Source organism: Nicotiana sylvestris, chromosome 4 (genome assembly GCF_000393655.2).
Source record: "Nicotiana sylvestris chromosome 4, ASM39365v2, whole genome shotgun sequence".
Taxonomy (NCBI): domain Eukaryota; kingdom Viridiplantae; phylum Streptophyta; class Magnoliopsida; order Solanales; family Solanaceae; genus Nicotiana; species Nicotiana sylvestris.
Window position 1 is genome coordinate 107325802 of NC_091060.1, and position 15036 is coordinate 107340837.

Genomic DNA, 15036 nt, shown 5'->3' on the forward strand with positions numbered 1-15036 from the left:
TTTGCGGCAGCATTATTGGTGGCGGAGAATGAAGAAGGATATTATTGCATATGTGGCTCGGTGTTTAAATTGTCAACATCTTAAGTACGAGCATTAGAGGCCTAGTGGTTCATTTCAAAAGATTGAGATTCCTTAGTGGAAATGGGAGCGTATCAATATGGACTTTGTTGTTGGTCTCCCACGGACTCAGAGGAAGTTCGATGCAGTGGGGGTTATTGTTGATAGGCTGACCAAGTCAGCGCATTTCATTCCTGTGGCAATCTCTTATTATTCCGAGAGGTTAGCTGAGGTCTATATCCGGGAGATTGTTCGTCTTCATAGTGTGCCCGAATCTATTAATTCGGACAGAGGTACACAGTTTACCTCGCATTTCTAGAGGGCAATTCAGCGAGAGTTGGGCACGCAGGTTGAGTTGAGCATAGCATTTCATCCTCATACGAACGGGCAGTCCGAGTGGACTATTCAAATTTTGGAGGATATGCTCCGAGCTTATGTCATTGACTTTGGAGGCTCGTGGGATCAGTTTTTGCCTTTAGCAGAGTTTGCCTACAACAACAACTACCAGTCGAGTATCCAAATAGCTCCTTATGAGGCTTTATATGGTAGGTGGTGTCGGTCTCTGGTTGGATGGTTTGAGCCAGGAGAGGCTCGGTTGTTGGGTACAGATCTAGTTTGGGATACCTTGGACAAGGTCAGGATCATTTAGGATAGGCTTCGTACTGCTTAGTCTAGGCAAAAGAGTTATGCCGACGGCAAAGTTTGTGATTTAGCATTCATGGTCGGTGAGCGGATATTGCTTTGAGTGTCGCCTATGAAGGGAGTGATGAGATTTGGGAAGAAGGGCAAGCTTAGCCCTAGGTTCATTGGCCCATTTGAGATTCTTGATCGAGTGGGAGAGGTGGCTTATAGACTTGCATTTCTGCCGAGCATATCAGCCGTGCATCCAGTGTTTCATGTGTCCATGCTTCGGAAATATCACGGCGATCCATCCCACGTGTTAGATTTCAGCACTATCCAGTTGGACAAGGACTTGACTTATGAGGAGGAGTCGATAGCTATTCTAGACTGGCAGGTTCGTCAGTTGAGATCGAAGAGTTTTCCTTCTGTTCTTGTTCAGTGGAGAGGTCAGCCTCCTGAGGCATCGACTTGGGAGTCCGAGTCCGATATGTGGAGCTATTACCCCATCTTTTCCCCAACTCAGGTACTTTATTCTTCTATCTGTTAGAGGACGAACGATTGTTTTAGAGGTCGAGAATGTGATGACCTTCCCGAAAGGCCATCACTTGTTTAAAAATAAAATTCCACGTTCCGAGGCCTTAAAAACCTCTTTTAGCATCACTTCGATTTGCGTGTGCAGTCCGGGCGTGTAGCCGGAAAGCCTATATGTGAAAATTTGTGAAAAATGAAAAATTTTGACTATAAAATGAATTAATTTGACTTCGGTCAATGTTTTGGGTAAACAGATGCGGACCCATGATTTGATGGTCCCGGAGGGTTCGTAGGAAAATATGGGACTTGGGCGTATGCCCGAAATCGAATTCCGAGGTTCGAGGCCCGAGAAAATGAATTTTTAAGGAAAATTGTTTAGAGGATTTGGAAATGAATTTTGATTAGAGCGTGTTGGTATCGGGCCCGTATTTTGTTTCCGGCACCCGGTACAGGTCTTATATATGATTTAAGATAATTCTGTGAAGTTTGGTAAGAAACGGAATCTGTTTGACGTGATTCAGACCTTAAATGCAAAATTTGATGTTTAAAGAAGTTTTGAGAAATTTCATTGATATTGAGATTTAATTCGAGGTTTCTGATGTTATTTTGGTCATATGAGTACACGAATAAGTCCGTGAGTTGTTTTTGAGGTTGTGTGTATATTTGGCTTGGAGCCCCGAGGGCTCGAATGAGTTTTGGATAGGCCACGGGGTGCATTTTTAACTTAGAAAATTGCAGGTTTTCAGCTGTGCATAGCAGGCCTGCAGGCTTCACATTTGCGAAGCCTGGCTCGCAAATGTGAGCGGCTTGTCACAATTGCAAAGAAAGCCCAAGCCAACTCCCTCTTGCAAATGCGAGATTATCTTCGCAATTGGGAAGTTTCCCATTTGGCCGGTGATCGCAAATGCGATGCTGGGGTCGCAATTCCCAAGTCGCAAATGCGACATGTTGATCGCAAATGCGAAAGTAAATTTTTCCGTGAAGGGTTCGAAAATGCGAGCCCTATTTCGCAATTCCCAAGCTAGCAGAGGTCGGGGTTCGCAATTGCGAACCCCTGTTCACAATTCCCATATCTGAGACCTGCAACTTTTATACGTAGACGATTTTAAACTTATTTTTCACATCTTTTCAAAACACAAACTCCTTTGGGCGATTTTTCAAGAACAACTCTTCTTCCAAATCGATTGTAAGTTAATTTTAACTCATTTCCTTCAATCATTAACATCTTTTAACATGATTTCAACTCAAAATCAATGATTTTCATGGGGGAAATTGGGTGTTGTGGGTAGAACCTAGGTTTTTCAAAAATTAGGGATTTGAACCTCGATTTGAGGTCCGATTTCAAAAGAAAATTATATATTTGGGTTCGTGGGGGAATGATTAATCGGGTTTTGGTTCGAACCTCGGGTTTTAACCATGTGGGCCCAAAGGCGATTTATGACTTTATGGGCAAAACTTTAGAAAAACTCATTTTCATGAGTTGGGGTTGATTCATTTAGCGTTTATTGATGTAATTAAGTAACTTGTGACTAGATACGAGCGAATTAGTGGTGGAATCAAGGGGTAAAGCTATAGTTGAATCGTGAATTGTGTTCGTGGCATCGAGGTAAGTGTTTGGTCTAACCTTAGCTTGAGGGATTAGGAGTTGTGTCTTATTTGCTACATGTTAATTGTGTAGTACGACGTATAGGCTTGGTGACGAGTGTCTATACGTTGGTGTCAAACCTGCCCGTGAGTCTCGTATTATAATTGTTATGACTCTGTTGTGGTTTATTGCGCTTCATATGTCATTATCACCATTGTTCCCTTGCCGGGATGTTTGTTTGATATTAATGATCCCTTGCAGAGATGTTTGTTTTGATATTATTGTTCCCTTGCCAGGATGTTGTTGAAATATCATTGTTTCCTTGCTGGGAAGTTGTTATATTGCTCTTGTTCCCTTGTCGGGATGTTTGTTTTGATATTATTGTTCTCTTGCCGGGATGTTGTTGAAATATCATTGTTCCCTTGCCGGTAAGTTGTTATATTGCTCTTGTTCCCTTGCCGGGGATCCTTGTGATTATTGTTGGCTTGTAAATGGGAGCGAGTGGTACGCCTACCATAAGATATAATGAAATGGGAGCGGGTGGTATGCCTACCACAAGATATAATAAAATGGGAGCGGGTGGTACGCCTACCACAAGATATAATAAAATGGGAGCGGGTGGTACGCATAACACAAGATACAATAAAATGGGAGCGGGTGCTACACCTACCACGAGATAAATGAAATGGAAGCGGGTGGCATGCCTGCCACGAGATACATGAAATGGGAGCGGTTGGTACGCCTACCACGATATAAATGAAATGGGAGTGGGTGGCACGCCTGCCACGAGATACATGAAATGGGAGCAGGTGGTACACCTACCACGAGATAAATGAAATGGGAGTGGGTGGCACGCCTGCCACGAGATACATGAAATAGGAGAAGGTGGCACGCCTACCACGAGATACAAGAAATGGGATCGGGTTGCACTCCTGCAACAAGATGTGAAAAGAAAAGTAAAATCTTCCTTTGTTTTCCTTATTCTTGTTAGTGGTTGATTTTGATTCCTTTATAATTCTCTTGATATTCTGTTTTACCTGTTATTCCCTGAAGCATGTTTCCCCCTCCTATCTTTATTTGTTTATTTCTGTATTTCTTTTTCGCTGTATATATATTTGAACTGCACAAGTTTATTTGGTAGTCTGGTCCTAGCCTCGTCACTACTTCGCCGGGGTTAGGCTGGACACTTACCAGCACATGGGGTCGGTTGTGCTGATACTACACTCTGCACTATGTGCACATCCCGGAGCAGCTTTTGGAAAGTAGCTTTGAGGCTTCCTCCACTCCATTCGGAGACCCAAGGTAGACCTGCAGGCATCAGCAGGCCCTGGCGTCTCCCTTTATCCCTTTTTCTTCTTTCATTTTCCTTCTATTCAGAAACAGTGTACTGTTATTTCTTCAGACTTTGTATGTAGCAATCTTAGACAGTCTGTGACACTGTGACACCAGGTTTTGGGTGGTTAAGGCTTAAGTAGTTGTAATAGATACAATTTTCATATATTTTATTGTTGTCTTCTGCTTAAATTTGAATTTTCGCTGTTATCACGTTATCGCCTTATATTTGTTATAAAGAAATAATAGGTTAATGAAGTAATTAGATCAAAGGTTTGACTTGCCTAGCTCACATTAGTAGGTGTCATCACGACTCCCAGGGGTGGGAAATCCAGGTCGTGACAGAACGTGACTTTCTCAGATTGAAGAAGGCTTCAAACAAAACTTTGAAAAAATCATTATTCAATCTTTCAAAAAAACCAAGGAAGAGCGTGACTTTCTCAGAAGTGAAGAAGGCAACGTGATACAGCATGGTTCAATAATTTCAACAAATCCACGTGAAATTTTACAATTTTAGCAATGGAGGAATTTGCGGTTCTAACGAAGTACGGTGTAACTTTTTCCAAGGATATCATACGGATTTTCCCTACTCCGGGTATGTTAAGGCTATCCCTTTTTTCTTTTGGCATGGTCCAAATTATACTGAAGAAACGAGCAATTACACAGTTTTCTATAAATTACTCTATTCATAGAAATAGTAGGGGTGTCTATATTCTTGATTCCCCATGAGAATTATAATTATCTTCTGTTCATGGGTCTCAGAATAATACACAGTTGGAAAAGTTTATCCGGAAGGAATATCGAGATATTATGTATTTTTCATGCATTTTACTTATTTATACATGTGCATTTACCTATTACCAGATGGCGTTATATATGTGTATATATATAAATATATGTATATAGGATATGGGAAAAGGTTACGGCATTATATACGCCCCACCACCTCATCAGCATGTATATGTTGATGATGTTGCCCACAGTGGCTGAAATATGATTCAAACAGCATTATATACGCGTATATATGTATGTATATATATGTATATGGGATATGGGAAAGGTTATGGCGTTATATACGCACCACCACCTGATCAGCTGGTATACGTTGATGATTTTGCCCACAGTGGCCGATATGATATGATGGGATGCCCTTAGAGGCTGATGATGTTATGAAACATGTACCTATGCACGACATGACATTCATACGCATATGCATGACGCTAAAAGTAATTTATGATTTACAAACTTATTCAGACTTACAGGTTGAGTCATGTACTCTATATGTTTTCCGTGTCTCTTATGTAATTATTTATGTGCCTTACATACTCGGTACATTATTCGTATTGACGTCCTTTTTGCCTGGGGATGCTGCATTTCATGCCCGCAGGTCCAGAAAGACAGGTCGAGAGCCCTCTAAGTAGGCTATCAGCTCAGCGGAAGATGTTGGTGCGCTCTATTTTCTTCGGAGTTGCGTGTTTGGTTAGTATGATTTAGACGTATATTGTGTGGTATGGCGGGACTTTGTCCCAATCTTTATAATATTTATGTACTCTTAGAGGCTGACATATGTCGTGTACATAAAAGATTTTACGGCCTGGTCGGCCTATGTTTTGAGTTTATAAAGGATCATGTTGGCCTATTAGGCCCATATGTCATGTGTATATAATGATGTAATAAGAAAGATACGTTATGTTGGTACTCGGTTGAGTAAGGTACTAGGTGCCCATCGCCACCTATCGGTTTGGGTCGTGACATAATGTAAATGTGCAGGGATATCTCCCAGAATACCGTTCCATAGTCCCAAAGTAAACATACTGGGGGATCTCCCGGGATATCGTTCCGTAGTCCCAAAGTAAACTAGTAGTAACAATAGAGAGAGTACATAGTTCAATTCAAGTTCCATATAGGGTAAAATAGGTATTTCAAACCTAGCATGCTGCACGTAATCCAAATAAGGTAGTCTGAGCAAGTAAGGCAATTAATTCAATTAAACTTACTTTCCTAACCTAACAACATGCTTAAATTTGCAAGTAGTATAAACAGGAAGAGAATCATACTTGTAATTACTTAACGAAAAAAAATCAAATTTTTCAACAATTAGCACAAGTACGCACTTATCACCTCACGTACAAGGCATTTCAATTATCAATAATACCAAATCCTAAGGGGAAGGTCCCTCACACAAGGTTAGGCAAGCAACTTACCTCGAACCGACTCAAAGTCAGCCCGAAACCACGTATTTTCCACGAGTACTCGACTCCAAATGGCCCAAATTTATTCAATTCAATTGCATAACGTAAATAACACTTCAAGTAACTGATTCTACAAAGTAATTCTAAGCTAATACACGAAATTAGGTAAAATGACCAAAACGCCCCTCAAGCCCACATCTCGGAATCAGGTAAAATTTACATTTTTAGAATCCTCAAACTCTCCCGAGTTTATTCATACCAAAAGTACCAAAATCGGACCTCAAATGGCCCCTCAAATCATCACTTAAAACCCGCCAATTAATCAAGCCCTAACCCTAGATTTACCACTGATTTTCCTTAAATTTTCATGCTTAGAATGATAAAAATCACTATAATAACGAGTTTAGGTTCCCAGAATCTTACTTCCTCGAACCTCCCTTGAATTCCCTCTCAAAAATCTCCCCAAAGCTCACTTCCCGGATGAAAATGGTGAAAAAATAGCTCAAATTCGCGAGCAACTATTTATATGTTCTGCCAAGCAATCCCGCATCTGCGGTCCACCCATTGCATGTGCGATACCGCTTCTGCGGTTCTCACTTAAAAGTTCCATCTTTGCACCTGCGACCCAGATGCTGCATCTGTGGTCCCGCATGTGCGTTAATCCATCTGCTTCTGCGGTCCCTGCTCTACTTCTCTTTTGGACGCTTCTGTGGATTTACTCCGCATCTGCGGCCATCCAACTGTAGATGTGGTTATGACAGCAGCCCAAAGACTTCAGCTTCAAACTCCAACTTTCCAACTCCCCGTTAACCACCCGAAATCATCCCGAGTCCCCCGGGACCTCAACCAAAAGCACAAACAAGTCATATACCACTATCCAAACTTGTACCAATCTTCCAAACACCTCAAACAACGTTGAATCAAACAATTAGCACCGGATTCAAGCCTAAGAACTTTAAAAACTCTCAAAAATACGCTTTGGATCAAAAGTCTATCAAATATTGTCCGAATAACCTGAAATTTTGCACACACGTCACATTCAACACTACGGATCTAGTTCAACTTCCGGAATTCCATTCCGACCCTCGGATCAAAATCTCACTATTGAACCAGAAATTTCAAAATTCGACTTTCGGCATTTCAAGCCTAAATTAGCAACGGACCTCCAAAACCTAATCCTAACACACCCCTAAGCCCAAAATTACCCAACTGAGCTAACGAAATCATCGAAATTCCATTTCGATGCCGTCTTCATACTGTTCCGACTATGGTCAAATTTTCAAAACTTAAGCTCTCATTCAGGGACTAAGTGTCCCAAAACTTTCCGAAACTCAAAACCGAACATCCTGGCAAGTCAAAATAGTAGAAATAAATACGGGGAAAGTAGTTAATAGGGGATCGGGGCGTTAATTTTTAAATCGACCAACCGGGTCGTTACAGCTATTGAGAAGATTTCTAACTAATCTTAAAAAATAATAAGAATTTAAATTTATGTTGTGGTCAAAATAAATTTTGTATAACTAAGATAGTTTTATTCTCTTTATATTTGATCATGTGGTTGTTCGTAAAAAAGATCAATGTGAACTTTAATTAAAGTTCGGGCAAAAATAAATGATTATTATAAAGTAGTATATCATGAAAGGCTCAAGGGTGAGTCCACTTAGACTTATTATGCCATTGTATAAGGGTAAGACATCGAGTTTGAGTCCTGATGCTATATGATGATAAGAGTTAGATTTGAGTCTCAACTCATTGTAGCCTAACATGTCTTTATATGGGTAAGACATTGGATTTGAGTCCCAATGCACCATATTGATGATATAATGATGACTAAAGAAAAATAATGTATTTTTCATGAAAAAGCATAAATTTTGTCCCACTTGATTTGCTCCTTTCTTGAAGTGAATGTGATAACGATGCATAATAAATCTAAATAAATATTAGTGGTTGACCAATAAATGTGGGCACGCCAAAGATCAAATAATAACAATCATCATTATGGTAATTGTAAAAAAAACAATAAGGGTTCTCAAAATAACCCTTCAAAGGTGAAGGAATATGTATCAATGTGGTTTGTTTGAAAATGTGACTTGCGATAAGCATTATAAATGCAGGCCCATTCTTGAAAGTAAATGTTGAAATATATATGTGATAAAAATTATGCATAAGAATGTGCTTATGCGTGATTGGATAAATACCACAACTCACCTCTAAGGAAGGTTTGAGAGAAATAAAGCTAATGAATATTACAATGTGGTTACATGAATATGTCATTGGTCGCGTACATGTGGTACGCCAAAAATATTTTGCCATGCTTTATAAAAAGTTATTAAAGGCAAACGTAAAGCAAGAACTGATTTTGCTTATGACGATTGACTATGACTATAATAATTTAATTTTTCTCTGTGAAGGAGACTGTCACGACCCAAGTTCGCCCTCTGTGAATTGTCGTAATGGCACCTAGTCTGTACGACTAGGTAAGCCTAACAAATTGCGGAAAAGAAATCAATAGAATAAAACTAGCCAAAACAGTAGAAAAATATCAAAATGAAACATTTAAGATGTCGCTCGGCATATACATTACAACTCTCAAACAGGAACTACATTTCCCAAAACCCGAAATCTCATGAAATTACAAGCTTTTGAATTCTACAAGTATCTAACTCCAGAATGTCTAAACGAAAAAAAATACAGAAGGGCTAATACTTTAAGAGAGAATAGAAAGGGACTCCTCGGTTTACGGATGCGGCAGATATACCTTGTAGTCTCTGGAAAATCACCTCACCATAAGGGTGATAGGGCTGAGTCGAAGTATCTGGATCTGCACATGAAAAACATGCACAAAAAGGGCATGAGTACACCACAACGGTACTCAGTAAGTGTCAAGCCTAACCTCGATCGGGTAGTGACGAGGAAAGTCAGGGCCCTACTGAAGTTATATGAAATACAAGGTATGATAGTATAGAATAAGACAACATAATTAAATGAAATGGTAAGAAGTAACACATGAGAGGAAAGAACAATCAACAGCTACCACAGAGACAAAATAATCACAGAGGGAATACAGCTCAACACATAGATAACAAATGGGGATCTCCCACGGTACCGTCCTGTAGTCCCAAATATAAATAACCAGTGGATCTCCCAGGTGTCGTCCCATAGTCCAACTCATAGTACGCGGGGATCTCCCGGAATACCTAGCCGTAGTCCCAAATGTAAATACTCAGCACAGGAGGAATCTACCGGGTGTAGTCTCGTAGTTCCAATATAAAGGTACAGGGGGATCTCTCGGAATACCGCTCCGTAGTCCCAAAGTAAACATGCAAAGGGGATCTCCCGGGATACTGTCCTGTAGTCCCAAAGTAAACACACAGCAACAACACGAAGAATACACAATTCAATTCAAATTTCCACACCAAGGTAAAACAGGTATTTCTAGCCTAGCATGTTGCACATAATCCAAATAAGGCAGTTTGAGCAAGTAAAGCAATTAAGTCAATTAGACATTCTTCCCTAAGATAACAACATGCTTAAATTATAAGTAGTATAACAGGAAAGGAAACACGATTATAATTACTTAATAAAAACACGATTATAGCACAAATACGCACTGATGACCTCACGTATAAGGCATTTCAAATATCAATAATACCAAATCCTAAGGGGATTCCCCCCTCCCCCCCACAAGGTTAGGCAAGTCACTTACCTCGAACCGACTCAAATAATCAACCGAAACTACGCTCTTGCCACGAGTACTCGACTCCAAATCACCCAAATCTATTCAAATCAATTGCATAATGTAAATATAACTTCAAGTAACTGATTCCACTAATTAATTCTAAGCTAATACGTGAAATTAGGAAAAAGGACCAAAACGCCCCTCGGGCCACATCTCGGAATCGGGTAAAATTCATAAATTTAGAATTCTTATACTCACACGAGTTCATTTATACCGAAATTATTCCAATCCGACATCAAAATCTAGGTCAAAACCCCAAAATTAGGCCTAAGAACTTTTCTCCACTTTTCCTCAATTTTCATCCCCAAATCGGAAATTAAATGACAAAACTAAGATTAGATTATAGGATTACAACTAGAAAGGGATTAAGAATCATTACCCACTGATTTCCTCTTCAAAATCCTCCCAAAACCGCCCTCTCCTGAGCTCCAAATTGATTTTCTAACTTTTGATATCAAACCCTCGAAATGTCTTGTTTTCTACCCACCAAATCCGATTCTGCGGCCAAGAGACCACATCAATAGACGACCAATGACATTCTTAGTCTAACTCCTAACTGGATAGTCTCACTCTATTGTGCTGTAGAAATATTCACAAGTTTCCCCTAACCTACAACCTTAATGCTCGACCTCCATAATTCCCTGTCAACGGCCATGTCCTCAGTAATCCTAAGTTGCGCCATATCCTACCTGATCACCTCTCCCCAATACTTCTTAGGTCTCCCTCTACCTCTCCGCGTGTCCACTACAGCCAGTCGCTCACACCTCCTCACCGATGCATCAGTGCTCCTCCTCTGAATGTGCCCGAACCATCTGAGTCTTACTTCCCGCATCTTGTCCTCCATGGGGGCCACACCCACCTTCTCTCGAATATCTTCATTCTTAATCTTATCCATCCTTGTATGCCCGCACATCCACCTCAACATCCTCATCTCTGCTACTTTCATCTTCTGGATGTGTGAGTTCTTTACCGGCCAACATTCAGTTCCATATAACATGGCAGGCCTAACCACTGCTCTATAAAACTTACCTTTTAGTAACGGTGGCACTTTCTTGTCACACAAGACTCCCGACGCTAACCTCCACTTCATCCACCCCACCCCTATACGGTGTGTGACATCCTCGTCAATCTCCCCGATCCCCTGAATAACCGATCCAAGGTACTTGAAACTACCTCTCTTGGGAATGACTTGAGAGTCAAGCCTCACTTCAACTCCCGCTTCCGTCGGCTCAACTCCAAATTTGCACTCGAGGTATTCCGTCTTCGTCCTACTCAACTTGAAACCTTTAGACTCAAGAGCATGTCTCCAAATCTCTAGCCTAAGGACTTCAAAAACTCCCGAATTACGCTTTCGATCAAAGAGTCTATCAAACCTTGTCTGAATGACCTAAAATTTTGCACTCGCGTCACTTTCAATACTACAGAGCTAATCCCACTTCCAGAATTCTATTCCAACCCCGATATCAAAATCTCACTATCAGACCGGAAACTTCAAAAATTCAACTTTCGGCATTTCAAGCCTAAATAAGCTACGAACCTTCAAAAAATAATCCAAACATGCCCCTAAGCCCGAAATCACTCAACGGAGCTAGCGGAACCAACTGAATTCCATTCCAAGGCCTTCTTCACACTGCTCTAACTACAGTCCAATTTTATAACTTAAACTCTCATTTAAGGACTAAGTGTCCCAAAACTATCCGAAACTCCAAATAAATCCTCCCGGCAACTGACAATAGTAGAAACAAATACGGGGAATGCAGTTAAATAGGGGATCGAGACGTTAATTTTTAAAACGACCGACTGGGTCGTTACAGAGACATTTACCATATGGATGGTGAGAAAAATGTCTTGTATTACAAAATCAACTAAGAGCTTCGGAAAAGCTAATTTGTTACTACCCGGATGAATGAAATTGTTCATGAAATTGATATTGTAGTAAGTCTTAAAAGAAACTTTTTGAGTTTCAAATATATTAGCCAAAGTGGTCGGTATATTGAGACTATAAATGAAAGGAAGATTGGATATCTTCATATTACTATAATTATACTGGGTAAATATAAAAGGTTAACCTACTTCCCTTTTATTTGTACTACACAAGTATAAGTATGATGATGTAATCACTTGTCACAAGTAATAGATATTTACTGAAGCAAAGATTAGTTGGCATGACCGGTTGGCTATCCCGATTCAATTATGATGCAAAAAATGATTGAGAATTCACATTGGCATATATTGAATAAATAGAAGATTCTTCAAGAATTCGCTTGTGCTGCTATTCTCATGATATACCAGCTAAGGTTGGGATTGAATCCCTTGATTTCTGGAACGAATAGAAGGTGATATATATATATATATATATATATATATATATATATATATATATACATATACGCCCAGTCACCTGCCATGTGGACATTTTACTATTATATAATTTTAATAGATTCATTTATTGTATGGTCACATGTGCGTCTGTTATCAACTTGCAGTTTGGATTTTGCAAGATTGATTGCTCAAATTATTAGAGCAGAGTCCAGAATATAAATTTATCTTCATAATGTTGGTTTAAATCCAAGTTGGTTTAGCAGAGATTGTATGCCTCTAATTATAGCTAAACCATTGGTTATGAGAACAAAATTACCAAAACAAAATTGGTATGAGATGTATTATTTAATATAGAGCAGCACATGTATGCATCTAGCCAAGTTATGATAAATTCTCCCCGTCACAATTGGTTCAAGTCAGGAACCAAATAAACTCCATCTTGAAATATGGATGTTCTATATGATTTAATTATTCCACTACAATGCACAAAGATGGATTTCCAAAGAAGGTTGAGAAATGTGTTGGTGATCCATACATTAGTGGGCAAAATGGGCAGCTGAAAAGGTGATAGGTGGAATGAATTATTATGAAATGTGAACTTGAAGTTCAAGTGATAATTCATTTCCAAAATATTGCCGGGAGCATTTGCTGACCCAAAGCTAAATGTCATATTTCAGCTGTTAATGCTCCAAATATAATAAAGTCCACGATGGACAGAGTTTATGACACACATGAAGCATAATAGACTAATCGGTTCCAAATATAAAACTCCTTGAAGAAGGAGAGGAGTAAATGTTCATGGTGGTCACAATAATGAGGCAAGTGCTTCATAAGAACACCATGACATAACACTTTATAAGACCTCATGGGAGAGGCTCAGGTACCTGAAAATATGAGATAAAGAGATCTCAATAAGTTATGTCTACATTGGGTAACGATGGAATCGATGTAAAATGATCGTCGACGATATTGTTGATATAATGTAGCACTCAATATTGTTAATATTAACGAGGCTCTTGAGCTTAAATCTGTCATGGAATTTGGACAGATAAATAATTGGCCAAATGAAAAAAATACACAATGAAATTTGATTTCACCTGAAAAATGTGAAGTTGGACAGATAGTCCCAACACCTGAAAGTCAAATATAAAATCAAGTCGATAGACATAAAAACAACTTGTGGCACACGATTTTCATAAATATCCTAGCATTAGTTATATGGAGACAGGTTCTCCTATGGTGGATGAAATTGTTTTCAGCTTTTAATATGGTAATACATGAAAAACTTGTTATACGTATAATGAAAATCCTTAAAGGATTTAAACTATTCTGAAGCATATAGAGGTTCCCAAAAATTTTGTTAAATAAAGCTTCAACAAATCCTTATGTGGATTAGAGCAAGCATGGCGTGCATGATTTATTTTTGTGTCTGTTGCAATTGGTGCACTATGTATCTTGCTAGAACCATGAGTATAACAATATGCTAGCGAGATCCAATTTTATTCCTATATGAAGATATAGGAATACTATTAATACTATACTGCAAAAGGAATCCTTGATATAGATTTATTTATTCTAACAAATATTGTCAAGGTTTTGTTGGTTATGCAAATGCAGGCATTTTTTGAAGTCCGTTCTTCAAACAATCTATTTGTATGTGAGGGAATTTCCATATTATCATTTCACAAGGTTGTCAATTGTTGATAATTATTCAAGTTATGTCAGTAGAAACTGATGAAGCAAGTGACTTAACACACTATAGATGTGTGACTTTTCTTTGAAGAGAAGATTCCAATAATAGTGAAGACGCTGATGTTTGTTTATCTCAATTGAAAGAAGGATATATTGAAGGAGACAGAATAAATCCTATATTTCATCAAAGTTCTTTGTCAGACACAATCAAAATGATAAAATAGATGTTCAAGAAATTCATTCAAGTGATAATTTGGCAGAATAATTCACCAAGACATTGTTGGTCTCAAGATTAGAGAAGTTGTTATACAAGCTTGAAATTTTTCGTCTCCTAGAAATAAAGTGATGCTTGCATCAGAGGGAGGCACATACACGTTGTACTCTTTTCCCCTTAGATAAGGTTTTATCCCACTGGGTTTTCCTGGCAAGGTTTTTAATGAGGCAGCAAGTAATGCATATTACAATATATGTGTACTCTTTTTCCTTCACTAGGATTTTTTCCCACTGAATTTTTTTTCTAGTAAGGTTTTAACGAGGCACATTATCTATAGACATCCAAGGGAGAGTGTTGTGAAATATTATAATTATATTAGTGGATGTCTATAACTTCTAAAGAAGTTACTCCCACTACTCTTCTCCATTATATCCATAACTCCCACTACTCCAATACTTATGGTTGTAACTCCCATGCTTCCATAACATCCCCCATGATCTTCCTCCATTATCTCAAATGTTTAATATCATGTTTATGGAATTCTTTTGTATACCTCTATGTAATCCTATAAATAGAGGGTTTTGGCACCACATTGTACACACTTGGAATACATAAAAGAAATAAGAATCTCTCCTCTCTTTCTCTCTACATTCTTGTCTATTTGCATGTTTCATATTATTACTTTGAGCTAAGTTTCTTTAACAAAAATTTAGTTGAACATATAAGAAAAAATGGAAAAGGGCCTAAAAAA